General features: G+C 37.4%; 1 protein-coding gene and 1 long non-coding RNA gene across 2 annotated transcripts in view; one reads left to right on the top strand and one right to left on the bottom strand.

Moving 5' to 3' along the window:
* Window positions 1–4,887, bottom strand: part of LOC126985812 (uncharacterized) — a 31,909-nt gene extending 27,022 nt beyond the window's left edge. Inside the window, exon 1 of the mRNA XM_050841218.1 lies at window positions 4,597–4,887. The gene's annotated coding sequence lies outside the window, so the exon portion shown is untranslated. The remainder of the gene's footprint in view (window positions 1–4,596) is intronic.
* An 8,998-nt stretch (window positions 4,888–13,885) lies between these two features.
* Window positions 13,886–17,658, top strand: LOC126985813 (uncharacterized). The gene is made up of 2 exons (XR_007739074.1): window positions 13,886–15,762; window positions 15,794–17,658. It is a non-coding gene; the product is annotated as an uncharacterized LOC126985813 (long non-coding RNA).
* The last annotated feature ends 610 nt before the right edge of the window (window positions 17,659–18,268 follow it).

Genomic DNA, 18,268 nt, shown 5'->3' on the forward strand with positions numbered 1-18,268 from the left:
ATCCTCAACGTGCTATTTTTTTCTGTTTTACTTCCTATTCCCCTTTACTTTCTTACTCTATCTCTGTTATAATTACTACACAACATTTATATTCAAATATTTGAAGAGTGATTTTGCAAACTTTTCCACTTTCTATATTTTTTTACTGCATTAACACGGCCTTCTTATTGTTGCTGTTGCTTAATGCATCACACATCTTTCCTTTAAAAACTGGTTAAACATAAATTTGCAAAGGTGTTCCTTTCTTTTTTTCTCTTTTTCTTTACCTTTGCCTGGATTACACCACTGCTGTATGCCTGAGACTCAAAGGGAGACTGACTAGAAACTTTTCTCAGTGCCAATTTAAAAAAAATTCCAAAGTGCGTAATATCTCTCAACTCATTAGAAAAATCCTAACATCATAATAGGAGACACAAGAAAAAAACTAATTGATAAAGAGATGAATAAACGAGGCAAAAATAAAGTAAATAAAACTAAAAACTAAAAAAAATCCACATTCCCGTACTATAATACGACTATTTAGGGTAGGCGGTGGCCGAAGTGATAACGTACTGGACCCACATTCGCCGCGTGATGGACGACGCGGGTTCGAATCCTCACGCTACCACTCGGATTTTTCAGTCACCGCCGAGTGGCTTAAAACTACCCACATGCTGTCCTGAAGACCACCCATCAACCTGGACTCTAGAGGAAGCCGTCCAAGCGAATCAAGAACGAGTTCCGGGGGGCAGCATGAGCCAATGCAAGATGGCGCCACTATAAATACTCGCCTGCGCCAGAACGGGCTGGGCCGACCATCAGGCCCCACCTGGAAGAAGCCTTGGGCCGACCATCAGGCCCCACCGGGAAGATGCCTACCGGCGCAATAGGCAACAACGTAAAAAAAAAAATAAATAAATAAATAAAAAAAAATCTTTATTTTTGAGCCCTTCAGCTGCTGCCGTTACTGCAGAAAAGTAAATAATAATCCATCACTAATACCACAACGTGCAAATCAATATATATATCTTTTGGTCTGCCAAGTCTCAAAGCTCTTCAGATTATGTTGGACAGGTCGTGATTATTTTTTCATAAGGTAGAGACGAAATACCTGATATTGGTCTTGAATTTAATGCCGCAAAACCGGACCAGAAGAATATTTGAATCCTGTTTGAGGTGCTGCTAATTAATTTGTACAGGTGCCGTTTTCTTCACCTTATGCTATTGCTGTGACTGTATTACTTACTTATTCATTCGTTTATTTATTTAGTCCGTTCGTTCGTTAGTTTGTTCGTTAGTTAGTAAGCTAGTTAGATAATTAGTTGGTTCGTTAGGTATTTAATTAGGTTAGCAAGGTTGACTGATTGTTAGAAGCAGAGACATAAACATTATATATGGTTAGGTATATTTAGATACCTAATTAATTACTTAGGTACTTAGTTGGCATATTAGTTAAAGTGGAGAAAGTTAAGAAAGACTGATGATGATGATGATGATGATGATGATGACATAGTTTGGTAGTAATGTTAGTCAATTAATCAGTTACTTACTAGGTTTGTTCACTTATATTTGTTCATTTACATATTTATTTACTTTTCGTGTGTGTGTGTGTGTGTGTGTGTGTGTGTGTGTGTGTGTGTGTGTGTGTGTGTGTGTTCAGTTGGCAAAGATCTCCAATTCTGGGCACAGGTATGGTGATCGATTGGTGTAAAGGTGCCACCGTGCTCAGGTTTGGACACACACACACACACACACACACACACACACACACACACACACACACTCAAGAAGGATGTGAGGGTAGCCAGTTTTTCCTAAGGCGAGCTGATGTTAATGAAATTTCTCGTCCCAACATCCATCAAACCTTAACAAGTACTGTGATCTCTTCTTGATGCTGTCTGTGTCTGTCTGTCTGCCTGTGGGTATGTATGTATGTATGTATGTATGTGTGTGTATATATGTATGTATTTCTTTTCATACATGTGTGTGTGTGTGTGTGTGTGTGTGTGTGTGTGTGTGTGTGTGTGTGTGTGTGTGTTTTAATCTGTCTGCTTCAATTTGTCTTTTCTGTTATTTTTGTCTTTTTGTTTCATAAATCTGCTCGTCTTTGTGTGTCTTTCTGTCTGTACGTATATCTCTTCCCGTCTTTTTTTTTTTTTTTTGTCTACCTTTGTGTTCATTTACTAGCTCCTGTCTTTGTATATCTAAATCTGTTTGCTCATGTTTTCTTTCCTTTTCTGTCTGATCCTGTCTTTGTTTTCTGTCTTTGTCTTTGTTCAAATTATTCTATCTCTCTTCCTAACATTCTGTCTGTCTGTTCAAATAATTAACGCTCCCTATATTTGTCTGATTTACTTTGTCTATCCTTCTGTCTATCTTTCTATTCGCACCACTTCACGATTTCCTAATGCTTGGGAGGATACAGGAGCGAAAAGTAGCGAGTTGTCTTTTTTTATTTTTTTGTATGTGCAGCTTGATGCCTTAAATGGAACGCCTTCCACCTTATTATACAGTACCTTATATAATAATAGGAAGGAGTCCGAATGCTCTGGTCTCTGTGTGTGTGTGTGTGTGTGTGTGTGTGTGTGTGTGTGTGTGTGTGTGTGTGTGTGTGTGTTTGTCTGTCAGTCAGTCCACACACTAGACTTCCTCCTTATGTTTGGGGACAAGAGCGAAAGGTAGCAGGGGTTTTTTTTTTTTTTACCCTTTTTTTTGTGTGTGGTGTGATAACGGCATTCCTCATCACCTTATTATCCATCATCTTGCCTAACACAATGAGTTTTTATGATGTTTTGTCTGTTTGTGTGTGTCTGTCTGTCAGTTTGCCTATCTGTCTGTCTGTCTGCACACTGGACTTCCTGATGTCTGAATGTAAGAAGGATATGTAGTTTTCTGGATTTTTCAATGCTCTAGTAATTGGAAACTTGAGGAACAGAACAAAAATTAATGGAGACGTTTGAAAGAGGTATATGTTCTGCAGTGAAATGATATAGACTGATGATGACGATGGTGGTGATGATGATGATGATGATGATGATGATGATGATGATGATGGTGATGATGCTGTTATAAGTAGAATTCTATGCATCGTTATTATCCAAAGTATCACCAAACACTGAGAACTAGTCTAGACGTCCTGGCTGGCTGTCATATTAGGCTACAAGAACGAGACGGCTAGTTTCCTTTTTTTCACAATATGCTAATCCGCACACGAGACTACGTTATGTGGGGGTACGAGAACGGAAGATAGCTGGTCTCTTTCCCTTTTTTTTTTTTTTTTTGGGGGGGGGGGGGTGGAGTATATATCTTATTAGGGATACCAATCACTACAAAGTCTGATGAATTATTAAGACTGCTTTGGACTAATAAGTACCAAACACTGGGCACCTCTGGGAAGCAGACAATGTTGCGCTAACTCAAACTTGAAATTACAATAAGCTGAGGTATAATGAGAAGCAAAAGTATATTGATGTTAAATTTCTCGTCCTGATTCTCTCTCTCTCTCTCTCTCTCTCTCTCTCTCTCTCTCTTATCTAAGGGAATGTGTGGATGCTACCTCTGCACGCCTTCTCAGCATCCTTACTTAAGTTTGTCCTGACCACCAACCACACACTCGAAAGATTTGGGTACAAGTTTTTCTTCTTCCTGGTGTGTGTGTGTGTGTGTGTGTGTGTGTGTGTGTGTGTGTGTGTGTGTGTGTGTGTGTGTGTGTGTTTAAGATGATGGAATTCACTGCTCCTTCATATCATCAATAAAGTCTTATCCGGTACTAATCTGGCTTGGTGTGCATTTTTCGCTCCACACCTCACACTATTATTTACCCACCCTCCTGCCTACTATTATACAGCCTAATATTATGGTACGCCCATTTATAATTCCAACGCTGATGTGAAAATATGATAAAGATGTTTTTCCTTAATCACTCCATTGCCTAATCTTCTCACACCTCACCACACACAAGGAGAATTTCGTGCTTACAAGCAACACCTTTCCTCTCATGCACCTGTTCTTAATTACAAAGGTAGTGTGAGGACAAGAATAATTAGAGGCATTTAGAAGAGCTTATCAAATCCTTCTTATCTCTAATTAACCAGTTGATAATTACGAAAGTGACTGCTGTTGTTTCTACCACTTCCTATCCTTAAACACACACACACACACACACACACACACACACACACACACACACACACACACTGAGGACAAGTTTTTTTTCTTACGTGGCATATCTTGCGCCCTAATGGAATTCCTCGCTCCATTCCTGCCATAATAGGCGATGCATGATTAGGATGATAATGTTTTTGCCTCCTAATTGAGGCGTTCCTGGGGGTAGGTGTGAATAATGGGACGAGAAATGTGCGAGACAGACACACTAAGAATAAATATCAAGAGGAAACAAGAAAGACAATTTAAGAAGATGATGATGATAATGCAGAAGAAGAAGAAGAAGAAAAAGAAGAAGAAGAAGAAGAAACAAGATGATGATGATGATGTTGATGAAATACATGCACACGAATAATGCAGAAATATAAATCATAACCCAAACATAATAATAATAATAATAATAATAATAATAATAATAATAATAATAATAATAATAATAATAATAATACCCACCTATAAAAACATGATGAACAGGTAGTGCACAACACCTGCAGAGGACCTCAGCACACCTGCCGGGTACCTGATTGAAGAGAAAAAGGACGAGGACGAGGAGGAAAAGGAGAACAGAGTGGAGAGCAGGGAGGAGGAGGAGAGCTAAGTGGAAAAGGAGGAGGGGGAGGAGGAGATGCAAGAGAATAAAAAATAAAAAATATTCACACCTGATCCACTAAATCAAAACTGTTAGAAATTTTCAATAAGCATTAGTAGCAACCCTGAAAGGTAAACAAATAAGTAACAGCTTTGTGCAATGATTGATAACAAAACCAAGCGTGATGTTAAATTCAAGATAATAACAAAACAAAAAAAAGAATATATCACAAACTGCCTTATTTTAACTCAACCATCAGCTAACGGTTACCATCTTGGAGTCGAATATTCAAATCTCCTTCACTATCATAGCACATTTTCCTAGAATGTCACAAGCTTGGTCTCATCAATATAAATCTTGACAAAAGTGGTAGGCTCACCTATTGTATTTACCTTTGTATTTTTCCTTTGCTTCATCGTGGCTGCAAGTATTCGTCACTGGAGTTAGGTCGGCGTCTCTTGACTGAAGGGGCTGCCGTAGTTAGTGGTGGTGAAGGGTTGCAGCAGTAGTGTCACGGTGTTGTAGTATCTTCATTGTTCCACATTAGCTCCGGAAGGTAAGGCGTTAAGAGCCACGAAAGAAAGAACTCGCGATGTTTGTCTTGACCATGGCTACGCGAAATAGCCTGTGCACCGGTAGTGGCCCATAGAGGTACCCATAGCGCCTTCTCGTCCCTAGTAAACACCACGCAATAAGGCCTACAGGGCCACGTGTTGCTATGGTTACTGACTGGCAGTTACTTCTGAAGTGCATATGTATCACGCAGTACTATTGGCTGAAGGAGAAATATCAACCTCATACAATAGCCCTTCCGTGGGAGTGTGAAACTATGCTACTATGCTACGAGCCAGTGGTTGAATAACTTTAAAATAACATTGAATAACTATAAAATCATCGTAACTGCAAGGCGTTAGTGAATCTGGTCCATGGGTGAAAGGCTAGTGTTATCGTACCTGTCTCGTACCTGTTGGCATCAGTGAAGACAGGTGCTCCCGCGCTGTCCCTCGCTGTCCCGCGTAGAACCTGTGACTTTGTACTTACCTGAGGAAGGGAGAAGAACAGGGGTGAGCATGTATGTTATAGATGAGGTTCGAAGTCAGATGTGAGGTGCTTAAAACTCAGTAAATTAGTGAAAACTAAGGAAATGAAAACTAGAAAATTAAATTAAAACGCAGTGATAAGTATTGAGAAATGAAACACGTTGTAAAGTATTTAATGAATGGTTTGAAATGCTCAGTCATGTCAACAAAATCAATAAAACAAAAATTAAACTAGGTATTAAATAATTGAGTGCAAAAGCAAGCTAATGTATTAACTAACAAATTATCTGAATAACTAAACGAATAGAAAAGTAGGCATTATATAAAACTGTCAATACAGCAAACAAAAAATATATTTGAGAAATCAATAATAATTACTATAAAACAAATCATAAAGCAAGATCAATAGCACACACACACACACACACACACTTACCACACTGAAGAGATGGATGTCGCTGGTGGATGAACCGTTGAGGGGATGAATCGTGGGGATGGATGGGGACGTGACATCTTCCCCTTCCTTCCTTCCTTCCTCACTCCAGCACACTACCACCACCACCATCACCACCACAACACCGCGCCAACCATCACCACTTGCACCCCCGCCACCATCGCCCCAACCATCACCACCACACCACCGCCACCACCACCACACTTCACCACCACCACCACCATCCTAACTATCATTAAGCATCACCACCCTCACCACCATCTTAACATGACCCTATCCATCACCACCACCTACAATCCACCGCCCTAACCATCACCACCTTCACCGCAACCATCACCAAAACTATCCCCATCACCATCACTACCACCACACCACCCTACCGCCCTAACCTTCACCACCAACTTCACCACCACCATCACCGCCAACAACACAACGCCCTAATCATCACCACCTTCACTAGTGTCCATATCCATCTCTCGTCACCCACCACGCACACACCTGCAAATGACAGAAAAAACATAACTGAAATTAGATAAACATGGCACACTGAACAATGTTTTACTTAAATGGTAAAGAGAAAAAAAAGTCACGTAAAGGTAAGCACTGGAGTCAACAGATATCCAGTGCCTCAAATACATAAAATCATGGCCACTGAATTCCGCGCTTTACACCAGCTATAGACAGCCTAGTACTATGCCTACTACCCTATACAAAACACCAGCAGCCTAACCAGCAACACCCCGCATGCAACAAAGGAACGGGTGGAGGGTATTGAGATGGAAAAGCCACAAGCAGAAGCAGCAGGAGATGTAGAAGTGAGAAAGCATTTATTCCTGGCATCTGGTACGCCACCCCGATGGAGACTGGGTGCGTAATGAAGGCATACTGAAGGTGTGTCTGTGTCAGTGGGTGAGAGTGGGTGGAGGTGAAAGGCAGAGGGGAGTAGACCACCATATGACCCTTTCTCATATTTTTTTCTGCATGCGGGGAGTTGCTGGTTGATTGGTGGTATTATGAGAGCACAAAGGACTATGGTAAGCTGTGTATAGTTGGCGTGATATTTGACAGCACTAAGAACAGAATCTCACCGGCTTGATTCAAACACAAATTCCTCGGGTCATGAAGTTCACTGGCTTTTGTTGTTGTTTTGAACTGTAGTGTTTCCAGATTGTCGTACTCAGCACATTGTATTTGCCTTTTTTTGACCCATAAATGTACTATCACCTACACAAATAACAATATTCAATCATACTAATTGCTAAAAACGTTGATTATTTAAGTTTTTAGCGAGTGGAAGAGAAATATCGACATTCATAATGACGGGTCAAATCATCGTAGTTTCGAGTAATTATCGCACATATGGAACGCTGCCACGCTGGTGCTGCCATCATGCAGCGCTCTCCGCAAGCCCCTGACATCCAATATGGCGTAGATAGTTCCATGTTGCACACAGCCTAGCCCGAACCCTTCCACCCTTTACATCGCATTAATTTTAACCTGCTTTCATCACATCTCAAGCCCAAGAAATAAAGAATTGAAAAGCATTGACGTAAAGAACACGAGCGCGTTTTTACACACACACACACACACACACACACACACACACACACACAGGTAATAAAAAAAATAAAGCCCAATTGTTGGTTATTGTGAAGGTGGAGGTTAGTGAAAGTAATTTAAAAATACTGAAAAAAAAGGGGCAGGCTCGTTTTCAATAATTATCGTACTTTTAAATAGCTCTCTCTCTCTCTCTCTCTCTCTCTCAGCCTACCTATATCAACCTACCTACTTAAATATGTACGTACCTATCAAACGTGTCTTATTATGGTAAAAATAAATAAATAAATAAAAACTAAATATTGAATCACAAACTAACCGAATCCAAACACGTGCTTCCTACGGCTTTATCAAAGGCATTATTTACTCACCTCTTCACCCCTTGTAACGCCTCTTCACACGATGGTCATTACGCAATACTTCGCAGCTCTTGACGCACTTATTACCGCCCTATCACTTAAATTATCACGTTAGTCCATGCACGCGTCGATCACACGTCCACTCGTCATCATCGTCATGTCAACACTGGACCTCAGCAGGGAACAGGGATGTCACGATATCCTACTCAACAAACTAGAGTTCCCTATTTCTAAAGCATAATGACTGCACAAAGCCCTTTATAATTAACACTTTTAGCAATAAATATAAATCGCTGTCGTTAGTTTTGTGGGTGAGACGGTTTATAGCCTGAAATCGGAAAAAATGAGAAGCTGAGAACGACAATCTAGAAACGTTGACACTGGTAATCGTTTTCGCTTCTCTTGTCCAAATGCCTCGAATTTGGAATGCACTTCACTAATTTTCCTTTTTCTTTAATAATACACCTTTCCCATGCTCCAAAACCTTTCATTAATACATTTTACGAGCGTTATTTTTTTTCTATTTCATTATCTTCTTTGTCGTCGGTTTGCTTTGTAGTTCTTGAGTTTTTGAGAGTTTCGTCACAAACAATTACTCTCTCTAATAATAAATCTTTCCATCCTCATAAATATACCCCGAACACTCATTAACTTCATTTTTTTAAGGTTTGGTCTGTTTTCATGTGGTAATAGCAAGGATATATTTGTTTTTCAGTTAAGTTATGCGACGAAGCCAGAATGCAAGGCTTGAGACAACATGACCATAGATTTAAATTTCCTTATCAAATCAATGCTTAACTCCCCTTATAATACCATGAAAAAAAAAAGTTAAAATATACAAAAATCTCGAGTAACACAAAATCAAATAAGATGACATATATAATGAAGCCAATTATCCATATCATTAAGCGAGCCTTCAACACCTCAATCATATACATTTATCTCGGCTATTATGCAAGACTGACCTTATCAAATACCACAAAAGGAGAACACTAAATAAAAAGCAACCTCTAACACTAAAAACTAAATTATATCAAGCTGTTTACATAATCTGCCCCCTTCCTGTTTAGATCAAGCACGCGACCTTCTCTTCCAACACAAAAACCTTATTTCTACCTATTTCTTGCCCCCTTCCATACCTGGGCAAGGACTGGAGCCTCAGGGTATGGCAGGGCAGCAAAAACAATGCCCCTAAACTTGTCAAAGCAATGGTACCCTTCATAGTAATGGGAGCGTACCCTATTTTTTGTTTCCATATTAGGCTATGAAATTATTCTGCTCCCTTTGCATAATTAAACCCTATCCTTGTTTGCCATGATTTGCCTTTATCTATTTTATCTATCCATCTATTATTAGCATCACTATATTATTTTAGGTATTATTAGGCTATCAAATTATTCTTGCTTGCCAAAATTCTACTTTTTTTTCCTATATAGCCTATTCCATCTATTACTGTTCATTATTACTATTATTTTAGGTAATATAAGACCGGGTAGTATATCATTGTTACCCCTGTATTCTCATTTGGTAATCCCTATCCATTCCTTGCTTCCTATAATTCCCTCTCTATTTTATCTATCTATCCATTCTTACAGTTAGCCTACTATATTATTTTAGGTACTATTAGACTATTATATTATTCTCTTCCCCTTGTATTCACCCTGTCCTTGCTTGCCCTAAATATATCCTTTAACTTCTCATAGTAACTGCATATACTACTTGTGTGTGTTTTACCGTTAAGTTTAAATTCTACGTTTAAAATGTTCCTTGTGTGATTTTGTGGGTCATAATTTAGTTGGTTACGTAATTAAACACCATCCTTGCTTGCTCTAATCATATCCATATTCTCTTGTACGGACGATGTAATTGGGTTTTATATATCATTTAGTTCAGAATGCTACGTTAAAATGTTTCCAAGGCAATTAGATTTAGTGGTGAAGCTACATAGTTTAATCTCAGTCCCTGCTTACCCTATAATCATATCCTTCATTTTCTCTCATACGGATTGTACATATATTTTTATTATCATTTACTTTAGCATTCTACGTTTAAATTCTCCCTGAGGCGATGTAGAGAGTCATAATTTACGTTGTGTAGATATGTAATTAAACTCTGTCCTTGTTTGTCCTAATTATATACCCTTCATCTTTTTATTTATTAGATATACGTGTGTTTTTACGGTCCTGTTGAGAATTCTTCGGGTAAATTGTTCCCTACGAGGATTATTATCAGAAACATTAGGTAAGTCATACTGGTTCAGGCAAATACTTTCTTCGTTTGCGCTTATTTGACCTTTTCTCTCAGTCTTTCCTCTTATTTTCTTATTCTTCTTGTGATTTTACTGTATATTTGATGATTTCATGATATAACCTTACGATTTGTTTTGTACGACCTTAACTGAGAGAAAAGGAATAGAAGGAAGAATATAATATAAAACAGAATTATATAACAAAAACGTTCCTTCTGTAATTAATCTTAACACATACATAATTATATACAGCAGGCAGTCACAAAAGTATTTTCTCTTATTATTTCTTTCTGGAATGCTTGTGTGTATAAATTCTTCATTCGTAACAAAAACAAAAGAAAAACATTATTGAAAACTGTCCATAAATATATATTACTCTCAACACAATTATATACAACAATCAGTTACATTACCTATAATCTCTTCTTATCTTCTTCTCTTCATCTTGTGTGTGTGTGTGTGTGTGTGTGTGTGTGTGTGTGTGTGTGTAATAAATTAGTCACTCATAATAATAATAAAAAACATAACTGAAAAAATCTTCCTTGTATAATTAATCTCAACACATACAATTATATACAGTTACAATAGTATTTTCTCTTTTAACTTAATACACACACGCACGATATTGCACCAGCCGCATACGACATCGCGCGTGGCAAACAACGATAACAATAATAACAAAAACAGACTACTATATAGATTACTTAAAATATTGCTCAGTTTGCTACAAGGAGGAGGAGGAGAAATGAATATGGAAGGGAAGGGAAGGGAAGGGAAGGGAAGGGAAGGAGAGGGAAGGAAAGGGAAGGGAAGGGAAGGGAAGGGCAGGGAAAGGAAGGGGAAGGGAGAGAAAGGGAGAGGAGGAGGAGAAGTAACAAAAAAAACTTATTATACATCATTTATTACATTACTGAATTTGCTTCAGGAAAAATTATGGAGGAGGAGGAGGAGGAGGAAGAGAGAAAAGTAGAAGGAAGAACAGATTTAACGAAGAAAAACAAAGGAACAGAGATAAATATAAGAGGGAGAGAGAAGGAAAGGAGGTAAGGATAAAAAAATATGTATAAATGGAGGGGAAAATAATGAGAGAGAGAGAGAGAGAGAGAGAGAGAGAGAGAGAGAGAGAGAGAGAGAGGGGGGGGGGGGGATTATATGGAAAGGGAAGAAACGAAAAGGAGAATATTAACAGAAAATGGGAAAAAGTTATCGAAGTGAGGAAGACAATATACACAAAATAAGAAAAACGAAAATAACGAAGAAAGAAAGAAGGAAGGAAAGTGGGAGGAGGGGAAGGAGGCAAATAAGTAATATATATACGCTCACACAAACTCTCCTCAAACAATCCATATATCAGAGTTGTGTAAAATATTTATAATCTAGACAAACTTGCTCCTACATTCATGAACTGCGCGACAAATACATTATCTTTAACATAATGAAAGGATGGCATACACTATTCTTATAACTATTTAAACTATCACTATATCTGTACTAGTTTCCCCGTATTAACAATCCATATATCAGACTTGTGTGAACTACTTATAATCTAGACAAACTTACGCATTCATGAACTGTGCAACAAATACATTATCTTTAACATAATGAAAGGATGGCATACACTATTCTTATAACTATTTAAACTATAACTATATCTGTACTAGTTTCCCCGTATTAACAATCCATATATCAGACTTGTGTGAACTACTTATAATCTAGACAAATTTACGCATTCATGAACTGTGCGACAAATAAGTTATCTTTAACATAATGAAAGGATGGCATACACTATTCTTATAACTATTTAAACTATAACTATATCTGTACTAGTTTGTCCCGTATTAACAATCCATATATCAGACTTGTGTGAACTACTTATAATCTAGACAAACTTACGCATTCATGAACTGTGCAACAAATACATTATCTTTAACATAATGTAAGGATGGCATACAATATTTTTATAACTATTTAAACTATAACTATATTTGTACTTGTTTCTCCGTATTAATTATGGTAAAGGGAAGTTATACCAGCACGTAAACAAATTAATATATGCTGTGAATAAGTATAAAGTATGTTTGTGTATTGGTATATAATAAAACAATGAATATGAAGCCATTAAATTACTATTCTCTATATATAAAGCTATTTTCATTTAAGTTTTGTCTATCAAATGAAAGGAGAAACTGACATCTCGTAAACTATTAAATGTTATGAAAAGACGAAAATATATTAGTTTGATATAATAGTAAACTATGAATAGGAAGAAATTTTTGTTATAGTATTATATATATATTAAATTATTTTCAGTTACTATTTTCCTCCATTGAACGAGGGAAAATATAACATCTAATCTTATAAATTCATAAATATGGGCACTGGAAGGGAGGAAAACATTTATTACATTTTTAATCGTTTTCTCTCCTGTTTTCTGGTGCACTTGAAGGGAGGAAAACATTTATTACATTTTTAACCGTTTTCTCTCCTGTTTTCTGGTGCACTTGAAGGGAGGAAAACATTTATTACATTTTTAATCGTTTTCTCTCCTGTTTTCTGGTGCACTTGAAGGGAGGAAAACATTTATTACATTTTTAACCGTTTTCTCTCGCCTGTTTTCTGGTGCAGTGGGAGGAAAATATTTATTGCATTTTTAACCGTTTTCTCTCCTGTTTTCTGGTGCACTTGAAGGGAGGAAAACATTTATCACATTTTTAACCGTTTTCTCTCGCCCGTTTTCTGGTGCACTGGAGGGGAGGAAAACATTTATTACATTTTTAACCGTTTTCTCTCTCCTGTTTTCTGGTGCACTGGAAGGGAGGAAAACATTTACTACATTTTCAACCGTTTTCTCTCTCCTGTTTTCTGGTGCACTTGAAGGGAGGTAAACATTTATTGCATTTTTAACCGTTTTCTCTCGACTGTTTTCTGGTGCACTGGAGGGGAGGAAAACATTTACTACATTTTCAACCGTTTTCTCTCGACTGTTTTCTGGTGCACTGGAGGGGAGGAAAACATTTACTACATTTTCAACCGTTTTCTCTCGACTGTTTTCTGGCACAAACACATGACGAAGGGAGAGGACAGCACATCATGATTCGATTTATAATGCAGTGTAATAGAAAAAAAAAGCATACACTGCCATATGTTTAAACTACTTTTTTCATTATAAAATACCGCGAGAGAAAAGATACCTTGTAATAGTTTAGATATATTCAATTATAGAAACGGCAGGAAATATATTGATCTACTATTCAATCACAAAGTAGCTATGTATCTGCATTTTAAATCTCGTAATGTAGTTTTGTAATCTTCGGTAATCTAGTATTTTAGCTATACTGTATATATTTGTATTAACAAAGATACCTTGTAATTGTTTAGATTATTCAATTATAGAAAATATCTGCATTTTAAATCTCGTAATGTAGTTTTTAATCTTCGGTAATATAGTTTTTTATTATACTGTATATTTATTAATTAAGAAAAGATCCCTAAAAGTTTAAATATATTCAACTATAGAAAAGGCATGAAATATATTGATCTACTATTCAATCACAAAGTAGCTATGTATCTGCATTTTAAATCTCGTAATGTAGTTTTGTAATCTTCGGTAATCTAGTATTTTAGCTATACTGTATATATCTGTATTAACAAAGATACCTTGTAATTGTTTAGATTATTCAATTATAGAAAAGGCAGGAAATATATTGATCTACTATTTAGTCATAAAGTAGCTATGTATCTGCATTTTAAATCTCGTAATGTGGTTTTATTATTTCAGTAATCTATAGTATTTTAGCGATTTATATCTGTATTAACAAACTAGTAATGTAGCAACGTATCTATCAAGAATCTAACAATGCAACTGTCTGTATCAATAATCTAATATATACAAATAAATTTTTATCAACATCGTTCACAACTGTAACACAAGAAGATCAATAAGATGCAGTTTTGAAAGTATCTCATCAGCAGCATTGTAACAACTTCAGACTGAGAATAATACCGGCAAAAAGTTTGATAAATGTCCATATTAATTATACAGTATTTTTCTCTGCGTCAGAAGTTTGATAAATGTTTGATAATTGTACAGCATTTTTCTCTTCGTGTAACAATCCTAAACATTAATATTTGTCTTATTTACTCAATAATTCAATAGATTTCCCTAAGTGATATATTACCTCCTTCCATTCTTCAGGGCTTCTCTCCTTCTCCTCCTCCTCCCTCCCTCCCTCCCCTCTATCACACACCAGATATACAAAACAGAACTCAATCTTACATCACTTAATCATTAATATTTTCTTTCCTCAGCAATGATATATGTACAATTTCTATAAATACTCTCACAACTAGTTTCCCACGTTCTAGTAATTACAAATGAGTGAAAGGAGGGAAAAATAAGTACGAATTTCGACAGCAGACTTCACGTTAATCATGAATAGATTTTTACAGGAATTCTTTTACCTTCCCCTTCACACAATCTCATTTACTGTAATTACTTTTTGAAGAAGGAAAACAACATACATTTTTAACAATATTAATAATAGACAACATTATTTATTCTCCTTTCACAATGTTCTCATAATTACTTTAGTTATTCTCTATGTGAAAATTGAGAAAAATGTATATATTTTTTAATAACAATAAAAATAACTATACAATCTTGAACAACTGTATAATAACTTTACTTTAATTCTCCTTTCACATATTCTCATAATTACTTTAGTTACAAATTTTTAATAACAATATTCATAATAGCTATAATTATAAATATTTGTGATAACTTTTAATTCTCCTTTCAGAGATTTCCATAAATACTACAACTACTCCGTGTGAAATGGGAGAATAAACTTTTTTTTTTTTTACTTAATCAAATAAATTCTCCTAACTTTTTTTTATCATACTCTTGTCAACACTATAATTGCTCTTGTACGAAAACGGAAACATATATACTTTTTTTCTATGATACACTTCACTTGTAAACTTCCGTATATAACAAAGATAATTATTAAGGGGCATGCAGGACTTTAGGAAAATACTAGATCATCTCTCCTATAATATTCACAATCTTTATATAAATACTTTAATCTTTCACGTCCTATATCAATAACTCGCTTCCTAAAACCATAAATTATCTCCCTCTATAAACACACTTCCCAGTCTTTTTATAAACACCCAAATCATCCATGTTCCTTAATGACTATCTTCGTTAAACAATGAATTATCTTACCAATAGCTTACAATCATCACAACCACTTCAATCTTGCATTACCTTCAGAATGACCTTTTGACCTTATCTTAATCCTGAGTCATGGCCGAGACTAGACGATTATTAAGCCTTACGTGAAACAGACAACAGCGTATTAAGTCTACAGGTAAACAGACAACAGCGTATTAAGTCTACAGGTAAACAAACAAGCATTACAACCAGGTACGACGCAGGTATACTCTACAGGTAGCGCGCGAGATAGCAGAATCCAGGTAAGACTTTATAGGAGAAAGATACGGCACTCGGTTGATCCTTTCCGCGCGCCGGGTCACACCTCTCCTATTCCCTTCCCTTCTGACCCTTCCCTTAGTTTATCTTACGGATGGGGAGACACCAAAGGGAAGAAAAGAGAGAAGGGAATGAAAGGGAGAAGGGAATAAAAGGGAAAGGGAATGAAAGGGAGAAGGGATTGAAAGGGAAAGGAAGGTAAATTACTTGCCCAAATTTCCCACACCTGTTTTACTTTCCCTTTCCCTTACTTTCCCTCCTCTTACTAATCAGACGGCTAAGGAAAGGAAAGGGAAAGGAGAGGGAAAGGACAGGTAGCTTAATCACTTTCCCAGGTAAATGATCTAAATGAGCTCTGTAACTGATTCACTTTCCCTTTCTTCCCTTTTCTTTCCCAAGCTTACAAAAACATAGACAGCGAGAAAAAGAAAATGAAAGGGAAAGGACAGGTAGATTAATTACTTTCCCAGGTAAGTGATCTAAATGAGCTCTGTAATTGATTCCCTTTCCCTTTCTCCCCTTTTCTTTCCTAAGCTTACCAGATCAAATACAGCGAAGGGAAAGGAAAAAGAGAAAGGAATGAAAGGGAAAGGCCAGGTAGATCAATTTCTCACAGGTAAATTCCTCAGGTGAACTCATTTATACCTAATTAACTCTCCCTTCCTTTCCCAGGCTTGCAGGGTTAAGGAAAGCAAAGGAAAGGTAAAGAGAGAAGGAAATGAAAGGGAAAGTGACAGGTAGATCAATTTCTCACAGGTAAACTCTCCAGGTAAGTTCTCCCTGAGCTAATTCACTTCTCTCCTTTCCCTTCAACTTCCCTCAACTTATACACTGAAGACGAGAAAATAGAAAAGAGAGTAAGAAAAGGGGCGAGGAAGAAGGAGAGGGGAGGAGGCAGGTAAGATAAGGGGGTATGGACAGGTAACAATCAAGGTGAAACTAATTATTTATCTTGTAAACTAAGGTGAGAAGATGAAAACACTCACCATATTAAAAATCATCCTCTTCCTCCTCCTCTTCTTCCTCCTGTTTCTTCCTTACTTCCTCTCCCTCTCTCACTCCTTCTCCTCCTCCTCCCCCGTTTTTTCTTCACTTTCTCTCCTTCTCTCACTCTTCCTCCTCCTCCTCCTCTTCATCTCTCTCCTCCTCATCCACGCACGGCGGTGACCTACCCGAGTCAAGACAAACAGAACTAAAAAAAGTCCAGCCCGTGTACAGCCGAGGCGACGAACCCGACGGAGTGAAGCAACGAACGAATCCCTGAAGCTTCGAACCAACGCTTTAAGGAGTCGAGGAGGAAAGGACCGCGACAACCCTCTAATCAACAACTTAACCTAATTTAACTTCAACTTTTTTTTTCTTTCGTCTCGATTGACACTTTATAAGCAAATGTAATTGGCGTAACTAATTTTTTCAACATTTTATATCGTCTGAAGAGCATTGCGTGGTTACTGTGTCTATTTTGCCATTATTAGGCTCAAAATTTGCCCCAAGACACTTTATAAACATTACTTAAAACGAGTCTCGGTCGCTTAAATCTAGTTGCGAGCGCTTTAGGATAAGTATCAATGACTGAACTCCAAGAAAACAAAGGGGCAGATAAATATGAGAGGGAACGATAGAACGTAACCAGGATGTTATGTCGCTAAAGTTACGATGACGGAACTAAAAATACGATCACTTAATTTGGGTTACGATCACCTCGAGCTACAATTGCTTAAGTTACAATCGCTTAAGTTATACAATCACTTAAGTTATACAGTCGCTTAAGTTACCATCGCTTAAGTTACAATCGCTTAAGTTATACAATCACTTAAGTTATACAGTCGCTTAAGTTACAATCGCTTAAGTTACAATCGCTTAAGTTGAGTTACGATTACGAAACTTGAGCCACAATCGCGATAAATGAAACTACGATCGCTAAACTCGAGTCACAACCGCTAAATGTGAGGCAGAAAACGCTACTTGTGGTCCCTCTGTCCTTCCGTGCACCAAAACGTTAATGTAAAACCAACCATTAGGCCATTAAAAACACTCTTCCTCCTCCTCCTCCTCCTCCTCGGCCTCACACTGGCGGCGTCCACAACCAACACCGAATAGGACTCGTGTGGGTCACCAAACAAACAAACAAGTAAACAAAGCAAACAACATTAAATCAAAGCTCCACCACCATCACGCTTCCTACCGTCCCTTCCTTTGCGTTCTTGAGGATCCTTCGACGAGGAACAGAACGTGGGGCTGGGGGAAGGATCATAGGATGGGGGATGAGGGTGAGGAAGGCCGCGGGAGGGGGAAGGGGACTGGGGGCGGAGGAAGGAGTGAGAGGAGTGAGAGGAGAAGGAGGAGGAGGAGAGGGAAGGATCGTGGGAGTGAGAACGGAAGAA

The sequence above is a fragment of the Eriocheir sinensis genome, chromosome 60, assembly GCF_024679095.1.
Source record: "Eriocheir sinensis breed Jianghai 21 chromosome 60, ASM2467909v1, whole genome shotgun sequence".
In the NCBI taxonomy this organism is placed as follows: domain Eukaryota; kingdom Metazoa; phylum Arthropoda; class Malacostraca; order Decapoda; family Varunidae; genus Eriocheir; species Eriocheir sinensis.